The following is a 12,905-nucleotide window of genomic DNA, read 5'->3' as shown; positions in this document are numbered from 1 at the left end:
CGGGCATCCTCGTCTGGCGACAAACCGACTAAACGCTGCTAGAAACGCGGCGGTGCTGAGGTCGCTAGTCGCCTCTAAGTGGATCGCCTTAGTCGCAAAGCAGACGAATAGGCAGACGTAACCCTTGGACATGTGGCATCCTCGTCCGCTGTAAGACTTGATGTCAAACGGTCCGGCGAAATCAACCCCTGTGTTGGTAAATGCCCGAGAAAAGGTGGTGCGTTCCGCAGGTAGAATTCCCATGAGTTGCGTCGGGGAACGTTTCCGGAATAGCGTACAGGCCTTGCAGTTGTGAATGATGGATCGGATCATGTTTTTGACCCGAGGTATCCAATACTGCGTGCGTAGGAGCCGCAGCATTTGTTGGTTTCCGCCATGTATGGAAATGGTGTGGACAAACTGGACTAGGAGACGGGTGAGTCGGCAGGCGTAAGGGAGGATTATCGGGTGACGCTCATCGACGGAAACGTCTCTGGATCCGTTGAGACGACCCCCCACCCGAAGTACATTATCTTCGTCGATAAAGGGGTCTAGAGAGAATCTCGCTTTTGGTCGCGATGGGTTTCCTAGTTTTCAGAGAGCTTATTTCTTTGGCATAGTGGTTGGTTTGGGATATCCTGATGAGGCGGCTAGTCGTAGCCTTAATTTCGTCAGGCGAAATATGGTGCGACTCTGCTTTAAAGGACGTTTTAGACGCCCTTGATAGATTGGAAAACCGATCAAGAATATCCTCGCTATTGTTGATGTTCGTTGCTGCATGCACGTGTACTCGTTTTTCTTCGATGTTTGTGTGGTACTCCTGTTCGCCTTGAGACGGCCATTTCGCTTTGCCTTCTTGCAGCCAAGAAGGTCCCTGCCACCACAAAGAGTTGTCAACTAGGTCCGGGGCTGGAAGTCCTCTGCTGGCTAAGTCCGCTAGATTTGATGCGGACTCGACATGATGCCATGTTTTCGTTCCTACCTTCTCCACGATTTGTGTCACCCTGTGAGCTACAAATGTTGACCAGGAACACGGGGGTTTTCGAATCCATGCTAGGACGATGGTCGAATCTGTCCATAGGTGAATGTTAAATGTGCCTAAGTGCAGGTTCTCCATCACATTTTCCAAAGTCTCAGCCAGCAAGACAGCACCGAATAACCCCAATCTTGGTAGTGAAATTGTTTTTACTGGTGCCACCCTCGTTTTTGCCATGAGTAGGCTAACGTAGATCCTATCGTGGATCTTAGCTCGCGCGTAAACCGTAGCCGCGTAGGCTTTTCGGACGCGTCACAGAAGCCGTGCATTTCGATATCGTTGGTTGGTGTGAAGTGCACCCACCGAGGTATACGAATCCGGTTAATGGCGGGGTACTCCTGCATAAAGGTTTGCACCCATCTAAAGTGATTGCGGATACCGGTTCGTCCCAATCCGTCCCCTCGAGCCAAATGTTCTCCATTAATATCTTGGCTACGATGATAACTGGGGCGAGCCAGCCTAAAGGATCAAAGAGTTTGGCGATGGCAGATAGGATCGCCCTCTTTGTTAAGATGTCCTGGTTTTCGATTGGTTTCGCTGTGAAATAAAAGTAGTCGGAATGCGCGTTCCAACGGATGCCTAGGGTTTTTACCATGCTCGCGTCCTCGAACTCCAAAAAGTCTTCCGTAAGCCTGTGAGGTTTGGGTATGCCCTGTAGTATCCTACTGCAATTAGATGTCCACTTTCGCAGAGGGAATCCTGCTGAATTTAATGCAGCTGTGATTTCATCGCGAGCCGTGATTGCTGACTCGGTGCTATGCCCCCTGCAAGGACGTCATCGACGTACATACTGTTTCGCAAGATGTGCGCGCTGCGGTTGGCAGAGATGCCTCGACGTTATCTGCAAGTTGATGTAGGGTTCTGATCGCTAGATAGGGGGCACAGTTAACCCCAAAGGTTACCGTGTTGAGCTCATACACGCTGACAGTGTCCTCTGCTTTGAGTCGAAAGGCTATTCTTTGGTACTGAGTTTGATTTTCCTTTACCCAGATTTACATCTTCTCAATGTCGCTGTTGAAGACGTACTTGTAGAATCTCCATCGAAGGAGTAGTGTTTTTAAGTCGGCTTGAAGTACTGGGCCGGTGGGCAGAACATCGTTCAGGCTTGTGCCATTGGATGTCGCGCACGACGCGTTGAATACGACCCTTACTTTAGTCGTTGTGCTTTCTGCTTTGATCACCGCATGATGCGGCAAGAAATAGCAATCAGTTGATTGTGGTGGTACTACGGTGTGCACCTTAGACATGTGCCCGTGACGTATTCTGTCAGTACCCTATTGTATTCCGTCTGTAGTGCCGGTGTCTTGGCTAGGCGTGTCTCGTTCTGATAGAACTGAGAACAGATGTTCTTGAGAGATGAGCCCAAACAGACGGTTTTTGGGAAGCTTTGTTTGAATGGAAGGGCGACGGTATATCTTCCATCTGAATTCCTTTCCGTTGTGTTTTTATATAGTGCCTCGCAATAGGCATTATCTTCGGTCAGGGCCTTTTTTGTAGGTACGTTTTCAAGTTCGCAGAAAGCGGCTAGCTGCTTGTTTAGGCTAAATTCATTGAAAAAGGGTACCCGCGTATTGGTTGGGTGAGGTGCATCTGCACGACCGGTTAAAATCAAACCGAAGATGGTTTCTTGGGCGAGAAGCGTATTTAGAACGTTCTTCCGTATACCGTTTAGTATTATCTGCGGATAAATGTCGCCTCCAAGTATGAGATCGACTGGTTCATTAATGAAGAAATTCTTATCCGCCAGAATCAGATCAGGGAACGCTTGCCGAGTCGTTGCGCTCACTTGGCAAGTCGGAAGGTCCCCTGTTAATTGAGGCAGGACTAGGGCCACTGTATTGATGCTTACTAAGGGGTCTGTAAGCGAACCTAAGGTAATCGCACATGATTCCTTTACCTGTGCAGATGGTGTATTATTTATTCCTGACACTTGCACATGCAGACGTTTGGATGGAAGGTTTATTCGCTTTTTTAGTCTTTCTGTTATGAAAGAGCATTCGGACCCAGAGTCTATCAGCGCTCTGGCGGAAAATTTCACTCCATTATAGTGTATATTAACACGTGCTGTTCCTTATAACACCCCTTTAGTGGTGTTAGCATGACACGAAGAGATGTTATTAGCATTATCTTGTCTTTATTCAGACTCCACCCTTGCTCTAGCCTGCTGTGAGGTTGAAGGTGTATTGTCGGTGGCGTTTTGATTCTACCTTTGAGGAGTTGTCTTTGGTTGTGCTGTCGGAAGATGGAGCAAGGTGTTGTGCCTTACATGGCACGTGCTGCAATAAAATTGGCTAGTGCATCGTGTCACGGTGTGTCCACCCGACAGACAATTCAGACAGTAACTATTGTTTTTTACAAATTCGATTTTCCCTGACGTAGACAACCTACGGAATTTTTGGCAATTTCGTAATTTGTGCTCCGTACTGTTGCGCATCTTACGTGCCGATTTTGGTACGCTAGCTTGGTAAACCCCAAGTTTTGTAGAATATTCCATAGAATTCGAATTTTGACTTTTGGGTGCTTTTGTAGTTTTGTTACCCCTAAGATCAGAAACAGTCTTTAATGTCTGGAAGCGATTGGACAGGAATTTTTCCATATCCTCCCATTTCGGGATATCTGTCTTTCGTTCTACGGTCTGTTCCCAAAGAGCCAATGTAGATTCAGGGAGTTTTGTGGAGCATAAGTAGGTTATGATTGCATCCCAATTTGTGATGTCAATATTATGACATTGTAGCGCAGAGATGCAATTGTTTATCTCCCGTTGCAATTTTTTGATTGAATTTCCACACTCCTGCTCGACTGCCGTCAGATTAAATAAAAGTTTTAGTTGTGTGTTGACGAGGATACGTTTATTTTCGTACCTGTCGCTTAGATTTTTCCAGGCGGTTGCAAAACCCCCGTTTGTTAATGAGCACCTTCCCACTATTTCTTTTGCCTCCCCTTGAGTTTTTTGTTTTAGATAATATAATTTCTCGACATCTTTCAGATCAGTATTGTGGATGTATATCGCCGTGAACATATCTAAAGGCTGGCCAGGAAAAGTAGTCGCCTTTAAATACATCGGTGTCACAAGGCGGCAGCCGCATTTTATGTTCACGGCGCGAAGAGTCTTCATCCTTTGCTTCATCTTTTGCCGGCTGTGGGGTGTTAGCTTCAGCTTCAGCCGCCACAGCAGACATGCATTGCAGGTAGCATGCGAAGCAACTTTTATTCTTCTTTCTTAGTGAGCTGAGCTCGTCTTTGGACAGCTCAGTATTGCTGAGAAGACTTTCATATGTGGACTTGGTCTTCTTCCATAGTGCCCTTAGCTCCTCTTGCAGTAGTGCAAGGGTGTGCTTGTTCCGGGACTCGGCCGGGGCGGAGTTGAACTCTTGTTCAATCTCGACTATGGAATCAGCCAATCTCATATAAGTCTCCATTGATTTTATTAATTTGAATATCTTGTTTCTTTAAAGGGTTCGAGATTGGAGGCAAAAACTTAGTGGCGTTGGTGCGTATTCAACCGCAGCAATAATTATAAGTGTGTTTTGTTTTTTGAACGTAGCCCAGCTATCAATCCTGCTGTGATTGTGCTGTATAAGTACAATCCTTAAAGACACATGGATTGAAATTCTGGTCTGATTGAATGTGTTAACACAGATATCAATCTTATGTGAATTTAGTGATAAGCAAAAATTTGAATCAGATGTAAATCTTGACGTGAATGACTGTATGGCCAGTGATATGAAGCACTTATAGAGATCCTCACGAGGATTATGTAAGCCACAGATAGAAATCCTGACGAGGATTTAATGTGTATACAGTGATATAGAAATAAACACAGATAGAAATCCTGACGAGGATTTAGTGTGTATAAAGTGATATAAAATACAGATTAAAATCCTGAGAGGATTTATTATGTATGTAGTGACATGCAGCACAAATAGAAATCCTGAAAGGTTCTAGTGTGTACAAAGTGATATTAAACACGGATAGAAGTCCTGAAAGGATTTAATGTGCCTACAGAGATGTGCAATGCAGAGCAGAGAATCGTCTGCAAATATTTAATGTGTCTTAACAGGTGTGTTGGACACAGATAGAAATATTTTCCAAAAAACTTTGGTGTGTTTAAAAAATTTAAAAACGCAGATGGTAATCCCAATGTGGATATAGTGTGTAAAATTTGCACCACAGATAGAAATCCCAACGAGGATTTAATGTGTATACAAAAAGTGTGATGTGAACGTTGATGAGTATTCCCGAGTAGCCAACCAGGGTATCTTTCCCAATATAAATAAGAAAATTAATTTGTTTATCCAACTTAATGTGGAAAATTACACTTTTAATTATTTATTATAAAAAACGCTGAAAAAAATACAGCTATATAATATAAAGCGATCAGTATAAATTGTGTTTGTGACCAATTGTGATGAGCCACTAGCCACCCAACGCAGTGTTAATTTTTCGGCTTTTTGGTATTATTTCAGCTCGTAAACTGATTAATAAAGCGAATTCTGTGATAGATAAGCTAAGGCTATCAACCAAGTGAAATTATGGTTCCTGACTAGGAAGTTTGTCAATGTATGTGACGATGAGGGGGTACAACACAGTGCAGTGATGAGTGTGAAAAAAAAACTTAAAAAAAAATTCACTGACTGTCTGCCTTGAGCGGTGTCGAGTAACCCTTACCACTGGTGGGGGGAATTACCCGATCGTCAAAAGGCGATTGGTGTGTTTATAACCACGAAATCTAACAATTTCACTTGCTTTGCCTTTTTTGTCTATCACGGAATACACCTTCCGCACGTAAAATCACGTAAATAGAAAAAAAAAGTTTGTGCAACCAAGCAAGACCACGTACCTTAAGTTCTTTAAGTGAGTCGCTGATCGGCGCTGTGTTGATGTGATGATTTGTCTGATGGGATGTTGTACGTGAACTTGAAGTGTGTACTGCGATGTTGAAAATGTATGATATGCTGTTGACTGTAATGGACTGTATGTGATGTTATGATCTGTGATGATTAATGGATTGTATGTGATGCTGCTGAGTGGGCTGTTTGATGTTGTGATGTCGCTGTATGCTACTGTATGACTGTAAGATGTGATGCTATATTGTGATGATTTAATGGACTGTATGTGTGTGTGAATGTCTTGTGAGATGACGAGTTGGTATTTGTATTAGTTTGTTTTCTCGGTGGTTTTCGATGATTTTAATATTGTAATAACCTCCTTCAAACTTTTATGATTTCTCCAAAATGCGAATATTTCCAATAAGAATTTTTTAAAAAAGGTGCTGTTTTTGCTTGGGATTTTGAAGTATGCGTCTGAATATTAATTTCCTCGGCGCGGTGGCACCCGTGTCGTGGGGCGCGATCGCACGCAAATATAAGAAATTTACACTTGGCAATTCAAAGCTCACAAATTACACTTGACTAATCGGCAAAATTAATTATAAGTCGAAAAATGGAAAATGTGGAAAATGGTTGGTTTGAAGCAAAGGAAGGAAAGCTAAGACCGCGAAAAGGTCCGCGGCATCTGCCGATAGCTAACTTTCGTTGAGTTTTTCCCCTTCAAAGTTAGCTCTCGGCTGGTGTTAGCCGTTACCGGTATTAATAATAAAATAACTAATGCGCGCATTAGGGTGGTTCGAAATATTAAGGCTGGTGGCCTAAACAGCCAACCTCTGCGGTCGAATGGAGTAATAAAGCCTCCAGACGAATATACTTTTAGTACAAATGAAGTCAAAAACCTTCAGGTGTACTCTTGGTCGGTAGTCATAAAACCTACCGACTCGTATGCTTGTCTCCTAATCTCTCTGAATTTTAATGCGAACTCGTCGCCCTTATATACTAATTTTTACACGCAGGCAAACGGTTATTTTATAATAACAATTTCTAACTAATAGTATTAACAATATTAAACAACTGTTATTCCGGTGAATATTTCCTTCCTTATAGAATACAATGCGAGTTGCGCTGAAGAGGGTGGGAAGACTTCACCTGACAGGACAGGCCTTCATATTTTTCTCCCTCTAACTTTGCCCCTCATGTCTATTTACATCTTTTCAGCATTTTTTTCTTTTCAACAATGCAGGTATGAATCCCCTAGTTTGTTCATGTGGCTGCGGGTGAGGACGGTGGTGCAATACCCCTAGCTAGCTGAAACATTTCTTGTGCTTGTCTTCTTTGAAGACTCAGCTCATTGCTGCACCATGGCGGCTTTGCTTTTCCCCTGTATCTTCTTAGAGGGCAAGCTTTGTTATATGCAGTCATAAGCGTCCTTGTTAAGAATTCATTAGACTCCTCCAGTTCCTCCACATTGGCAACCTCTTTGGGTTTTCCCAGTTTTATTTCTACCTGTTTCTGGAATTTATTCCAGTTCGTTGACATTCTCTAAAAGTTCCTCCCTTCTCCACACACCTCAGGTGATATACGCATGGTTGGAGAAGGATGATCCATCAAGAACCATTCAATCATACCTTGATATGTCACGTTCGGAGCTCAATGTAATATCCAGAACATTGCCGGATGTTGGGCCTGTGTATGTAGGGACATTTCCTCTGTTGGCTATCAGCAAATTGGTTTGCAGGATGTAACAAAAGGTAAGGGTTCCTCCCTTCTCCACACACCACAGGTGACATACGCAATGTAATATCCAGAACATTGCCGGATGTTGGGCCTGTGTATGTAGGGACATTTCCTCTGTTGGCTATCAGAAAATTGGTTTGCAGGATGTAACAAAATAGAGTTTTGCTTCTCTCGTTCGTATCTGCTCCTCCCCACGCATTGTGGTGCGTATTTGCATCCGCACCTATGAACAACCACCCTTTGCGCCCTTCGTCCTGTACTAGCCTCTTGCACTCCATCGGTGGAACCCCCGCAACATGGGCCATGTAGCAGGATGCCAGGATAAATGCCTGCTTATTCTTTTGCTCAATGGCCACTACTACGAGGTCCTCAGTAGTGTAATTAGGCAGCACATATGAATGCAGCTGTTGCAGTCGGAGCATATTTTTCTCTCTTTATGTACCGTGGCTCCGGACATCATAGGTCTCAAACGAGCCCGCAAAAGCAGCTGGTACGATGGGGTATATCGCGCTATCCCGGGAAAGAAGTACGCTGCTTATAGGGCCACGCAGCGTACGGGCGCGGCAACGCGTGGGTTATTGGGTCGTTACAATGGGGTGAGGAAGGGAAAAGACGCATGTTTAGAAGGAAAAGACGTGGGGCAGATGCGATGACCTTTGTATGCTAGCTGATAGGATTAATGCAAGTGAATTCTACTAAAAAGGTTTCAATACCCGGCAATATTTCTGCAGGAACGATAATGGTGACCTGGTAACTGACGTACAGAGTGTGCTTAAGTTGTGGTGGGAACACTTCTACTCATTGCTAGCTAGCGAAAGAGAAGATCGAACGCGGTACCGCAATCGCCGATGATGGAAAACAGGCTCCGGCACCCGACCATGACAAAGTGAGAATGGCAATATCGGGTTCAAAAAATCACAAAGCGCCAGTATTTGACGGGCACCCGCCGAGCTGTTCAAGTCCGGAGGAGAAGAGTTGGTAAAGCGCATGCATCAAACACTATGCAAAATATGGTGCAATGAACGCATGCTTCCTGAAAGGTGCCAAAGTTTACTCTGCCCAATACATAAGAAAGGCAATCTCGCAAGTCGCGCCAATTATCGCGGAATCCGCCTGATTAATATCGCGTATAAGGCTTTATCTAGCGTAATATGCGAAAGACGGAAGCCCATAGTCAACAAACCGATTGGACCTTAATCAGCAAGGCTTTAGAATTGGTAATCTACTATCGACCAGATCTTCACAATGCGCCGCATCCTGGAGATGATGCATGACAAGAGAATTAACACTCACCATCTTTTCGTCGACTTCAAAGCAGTATTTGACATCGCGAAAAGAAGCTGCTTGTATGCTGCTTTGTCTGAATTTATGTTACCTGCAAAGTTAATAAGGCTCTGCCAAATGACATTGAGCAACCACCAGCTCCGTCAGGATTAGGAAAGACTTCTCCAAGCCATTCTACACCAAACGAGGCTTCACACAAGTCGAATCCCTTTCGTGCGATTTTTTTAGCATATTTCTGGAGAAGAACCGTGACAATCTATTCGAGAGCGTTCAATTACTGGCGTATGCTGATGGTATTGAACAAACGCGCTGTGAATTCTGATTTCTCGGGATTAGATGAAGAAGCAAGAACAGTGGGTCTTGCGTTAAACGAGGACAAGACAAAGTACTTGCTGCCATTAAAGAATATGCGCATTCGCGAATTGGCAGACAAGTCATTGTTGACGGATATACTCGTAAATTCGATACTGGAAGGATTTCGTCTAATTTGTAGCCAGTATTAACCGCAAAAACAATGTCAGCTTAGGAACCAAACAGAGACTAACTCTTGCCAAGCAGTACTACTTTGAACAGAATAGGGAATTGAAAAGTAAGTCCTCTATCAACGAACACAACTCACGCTATAAAAGTCGCTCATCATATTGTTCTGATGCATGACTCGGAATCATGGAAGGTGTTGTGAAAAGGCGAGGTGGCTCTTGGAGTGTTCGAGAGAAAGGTTCTCCGAAAGATTCATGACCCTATCCGTGAACTTCATTTAGCCATGCCCGTCCGTCCGTCTGTCCGTAAACACGATAACTTGAGTAAATTTTGAGATATCGAAAATTTCGAAAGAGTGCGATAATTGATTACCAAAGACGAATAAAGCAATGAAGTTTGGTAGGTGGGTTGACTTTATGACACAGAATAGAAAATTTGTAATATTTTGGACAATGGGCGTGGCATCGCCAACTTTTAAAAGAAGGTAATTTAAAAGTTTTGCAAGCTGTAATTTGGTTTATTTGGTAGTTTCGGTTACACCCGAACTTAGCCTTCCTTACTTGTTTTTTTTTACTTTTATTTAAATTTTTTTATCGAAAAGTCAAAACCAATAATGGTTCTCACTGACTAAAACGAATCACTAAGCCTAACTACAAAACACAGTTAAGTAAATTAAGATAAATAGATTTTGGAAAAGAAAAATCAAACATATTAGAATAAGAGATCTTATTAAGCTCACGTAGAGAGAGCGACAATGGAGCATTTATCGTATAGTTAGTAGACTTATGTTTAATATAAAAGGGGTTATGAGAACGAAGAGACTTCGTTGGAATAAGAAAATGAGTCGCGTGCAGTAAAGAGGAGCAATCAATGTCGCTATTAACAAATCCGTAAATGAAGGACGAGGAAAGGATTGTCCTTCTGAGTTCTAATGCTTTCAAAATAATTAACAGCAAGTGGTAATGACAAGAAGGACCGAATCTTGTAATAAGGTCTCCAAATAAATGCAGCATATTCCAGTTTGGAACGAACAAACGATGAGTAAAGCATTTTCAAGGTATAGGGATCTAAGAAGTTGTTGTCATTATACCTCCCGAAACGTAAGGAAGCATACTCGCTTAAAATTACATAGTTAATATGGTTATTGAAAAAGAACGAGAAGTCAAAGATAACCCCTAGTTCTTTAATCTCATCAAGGAACTGGCGGGGAGTACCCGAGAGAGTATATGTCGTTGGTAACACATTGGGAATTTTAGAAAATGTGAAATGAAAGCGCCTGTTGAGATTGAGAGATAGACGCGAATTACAGCACCAGATTTCTAATCTATCTATGTGTTCTTGGAGACGCTGTGCGTATTCAATATTTTTAATAATGGAGAAAACTTTTAGGTCATCAGCGTAAAGTAATAATCCCGATGACACAAAACAATTTCCTATATCATTGATGAACAAAAAGAAAAGAAGAGGACCTAAGATGGTACCTTGGGGTTCCCCAGAGGTGGCAGGTATAGTTTTGAAAGATACACCCTCAATCGAGACCACGCAGCAGGAAAGAATACAACAACCTAACCGATGGCATAACGTTAGTATTGCGGAATCTGAGCTACTTTTGGTTGTGACATTCGAACACAGTCTCTGCTTCAATACAAATGCATCCGAAATTGCCTACAATGCACAAATATGCATAAAAATCCTCAAATCGCAGCAACAGAGAAAGCTGCAAAACTACCAAATTTCCCACATAGAACTGCCACGGAATATCTTCTTAAGACGTATGAGCACCGAGGCATCCCAAAAGAAAATTGATTGATGTACTTGCGCCTCCAAGGTAGATAAGACGAGATCTGGTGTAGTATGATCCAGAGCAGCGCGAACGCAGAGTCTGTGATTTCCTTCAAAGTCAGGCTCCCGTCTGTGCAGACATCGCCGAGGATATGCGTGTTCCTCTGCCAACTTCGATTTCTATGTATGTCCCCAGCCTAGTGTATAGCATGAATCATCTATTCGTCTGTAATGTGGAACAAAAATCTGTAATAGCAACTTCTTTTTGGTAAAACCATATTGAAACTGCTAGATTCTTTGGACCTCCATTAGAGGATTTTATTTAAAGTTTCTTGAGTGTTCTAGCCTATCAACCCAGGCGACGGATTTGTACAAAAAAAGTAAGAACCATACATAGACGGACGGGAAAAAGACTACGCCGCCTCATTATGTCGCTGATAAACAGGAAAATGTACATGTGAGCTGTAAGGTGTCGGAAAAATTCAGCCGCTACAAATTAATATCCAAAATGGGACTAGGTGAATCGTCCAGCTGAGAAGGCCTGCAACATTTGTAATGATGGAAGTAGCTGGATGCTGGTATGTGCAAATTATGGCCATGCATGGTTAAATCGTACAAATTTATAAAAATAAAGCAAACTATAAAACTGAACTAAAAAAAGTTCATACCAAATATTCGATATATATATATTTTTTTTTATCGGGTATTCGTAAAAGTCAAATATGCTAAAAATTTTGTTTGTATCCTATGGTTTGGCATTTCCACAAAGAGAGAGATTTAAATTTTTTTGTTTAAATCAAAAGAGAATGGTTTTACCTTCCTATATTTTTATAATGGGCTGAAGATATCATCTATAGGTATACTCCAATACATATTTAATAATAATATGACAATATTTATGTGAAAATTTTGTTTAACTTTGAGAAAACAAATATATCAATGATGTCATCAAAACTTATCATTTCATATTTTTCTTTTTCCACAATTAAAAATTTTAGGTCATTTAGGCGACCTTTCCCTATCGTTGATCGTAAATATGTAAAAATAAGTTTTAATTTGCTGAATGAACGTTCGCAGCTAGCAATTGATACTGAGATAGTCGAGAGTATTTGAAGTGCCACTCGCAAGTTTGGAAAAACATCTTCTACATACGAGATTATAAAAGTAAATAATTCTAGCCAATTCTACTCGCATTTTGCGGCGCCTTCTTACACGTTTTACTATATCAATATCCCATTTTTCACAAAGAGACTTCGCTTTTTCTATTGCTGCTTCAAAGAGAGTGACACGAATTTCGGATAGTTCAGTCGCTAGTGATTTAAGATCATGATACGCTTCTCTAAAATTCATCCCCGGATTTTGTAATCTGAGCTGCACACGCAATCCTCCTTCAGATTTCATACCAGAAATGAACTAATGTTATGACTCTAAAATTAAGTATATTTTGCAACAGAACTGTAGCTTCGCTTCTGGTGTCATTTGTGGTGTTAGTGGTCTCTGCTAAGTGCTCGAAGTGTTCTACTACATTCTCTAGCCCATCGACGATAATTCTAACCGCTTGTTTTATGACGCTCCATCGTGTTTCAGATTCACGTTTGACTGTTTTTGTTAAAGCATTTTTTAATAATTCCCATCGTAACGGTAATTCCAATTATTCGATGACCTGTCGCAAGTGTTCCGAATATATTCATGCATTTTTTAGTATAGAAATTTTTTTTCCAGAAATCAATATTTTCCTAAAATCAGTTATAATATAAATACAAATTATCCAGGAAGTT

General features: G+C 41.8%; 1 protein-coding gene across 7 annotated transcripts in view; it reads right to left on the bottom strand.

Moving 5' to 3' along the window:
- The window catches only part of Nepl16 (Neprilysin-like 16), a 2,088,045-nt gene that overhangs the window by 146,508 nt on the left and 1,928,632 nt on the right, over positions 1 to 12,905 (bottom strand). The window lies entirely within an intron of this gene.

This window comes from Eurosta solidaginis, chromosome 1 (assembly GCF_040869045.1).
Source record: "Eurosta solidaginis isolate ZX-2024a chromosome 1, ASM4086904v1, whole genome shotgun sequence".
In the NCBI taxonomy this organism is placed as follows: Eukaryota; Metazoa; Arthropoda; class Insecta; order Diptera; family Tephritidae; genus Eurosta; species Eurosta solidaginis.
Note: the sequence above shows the minus strand (reverse complement) of the source record. Positions and strands in the feature narration are given on the sequence as shown.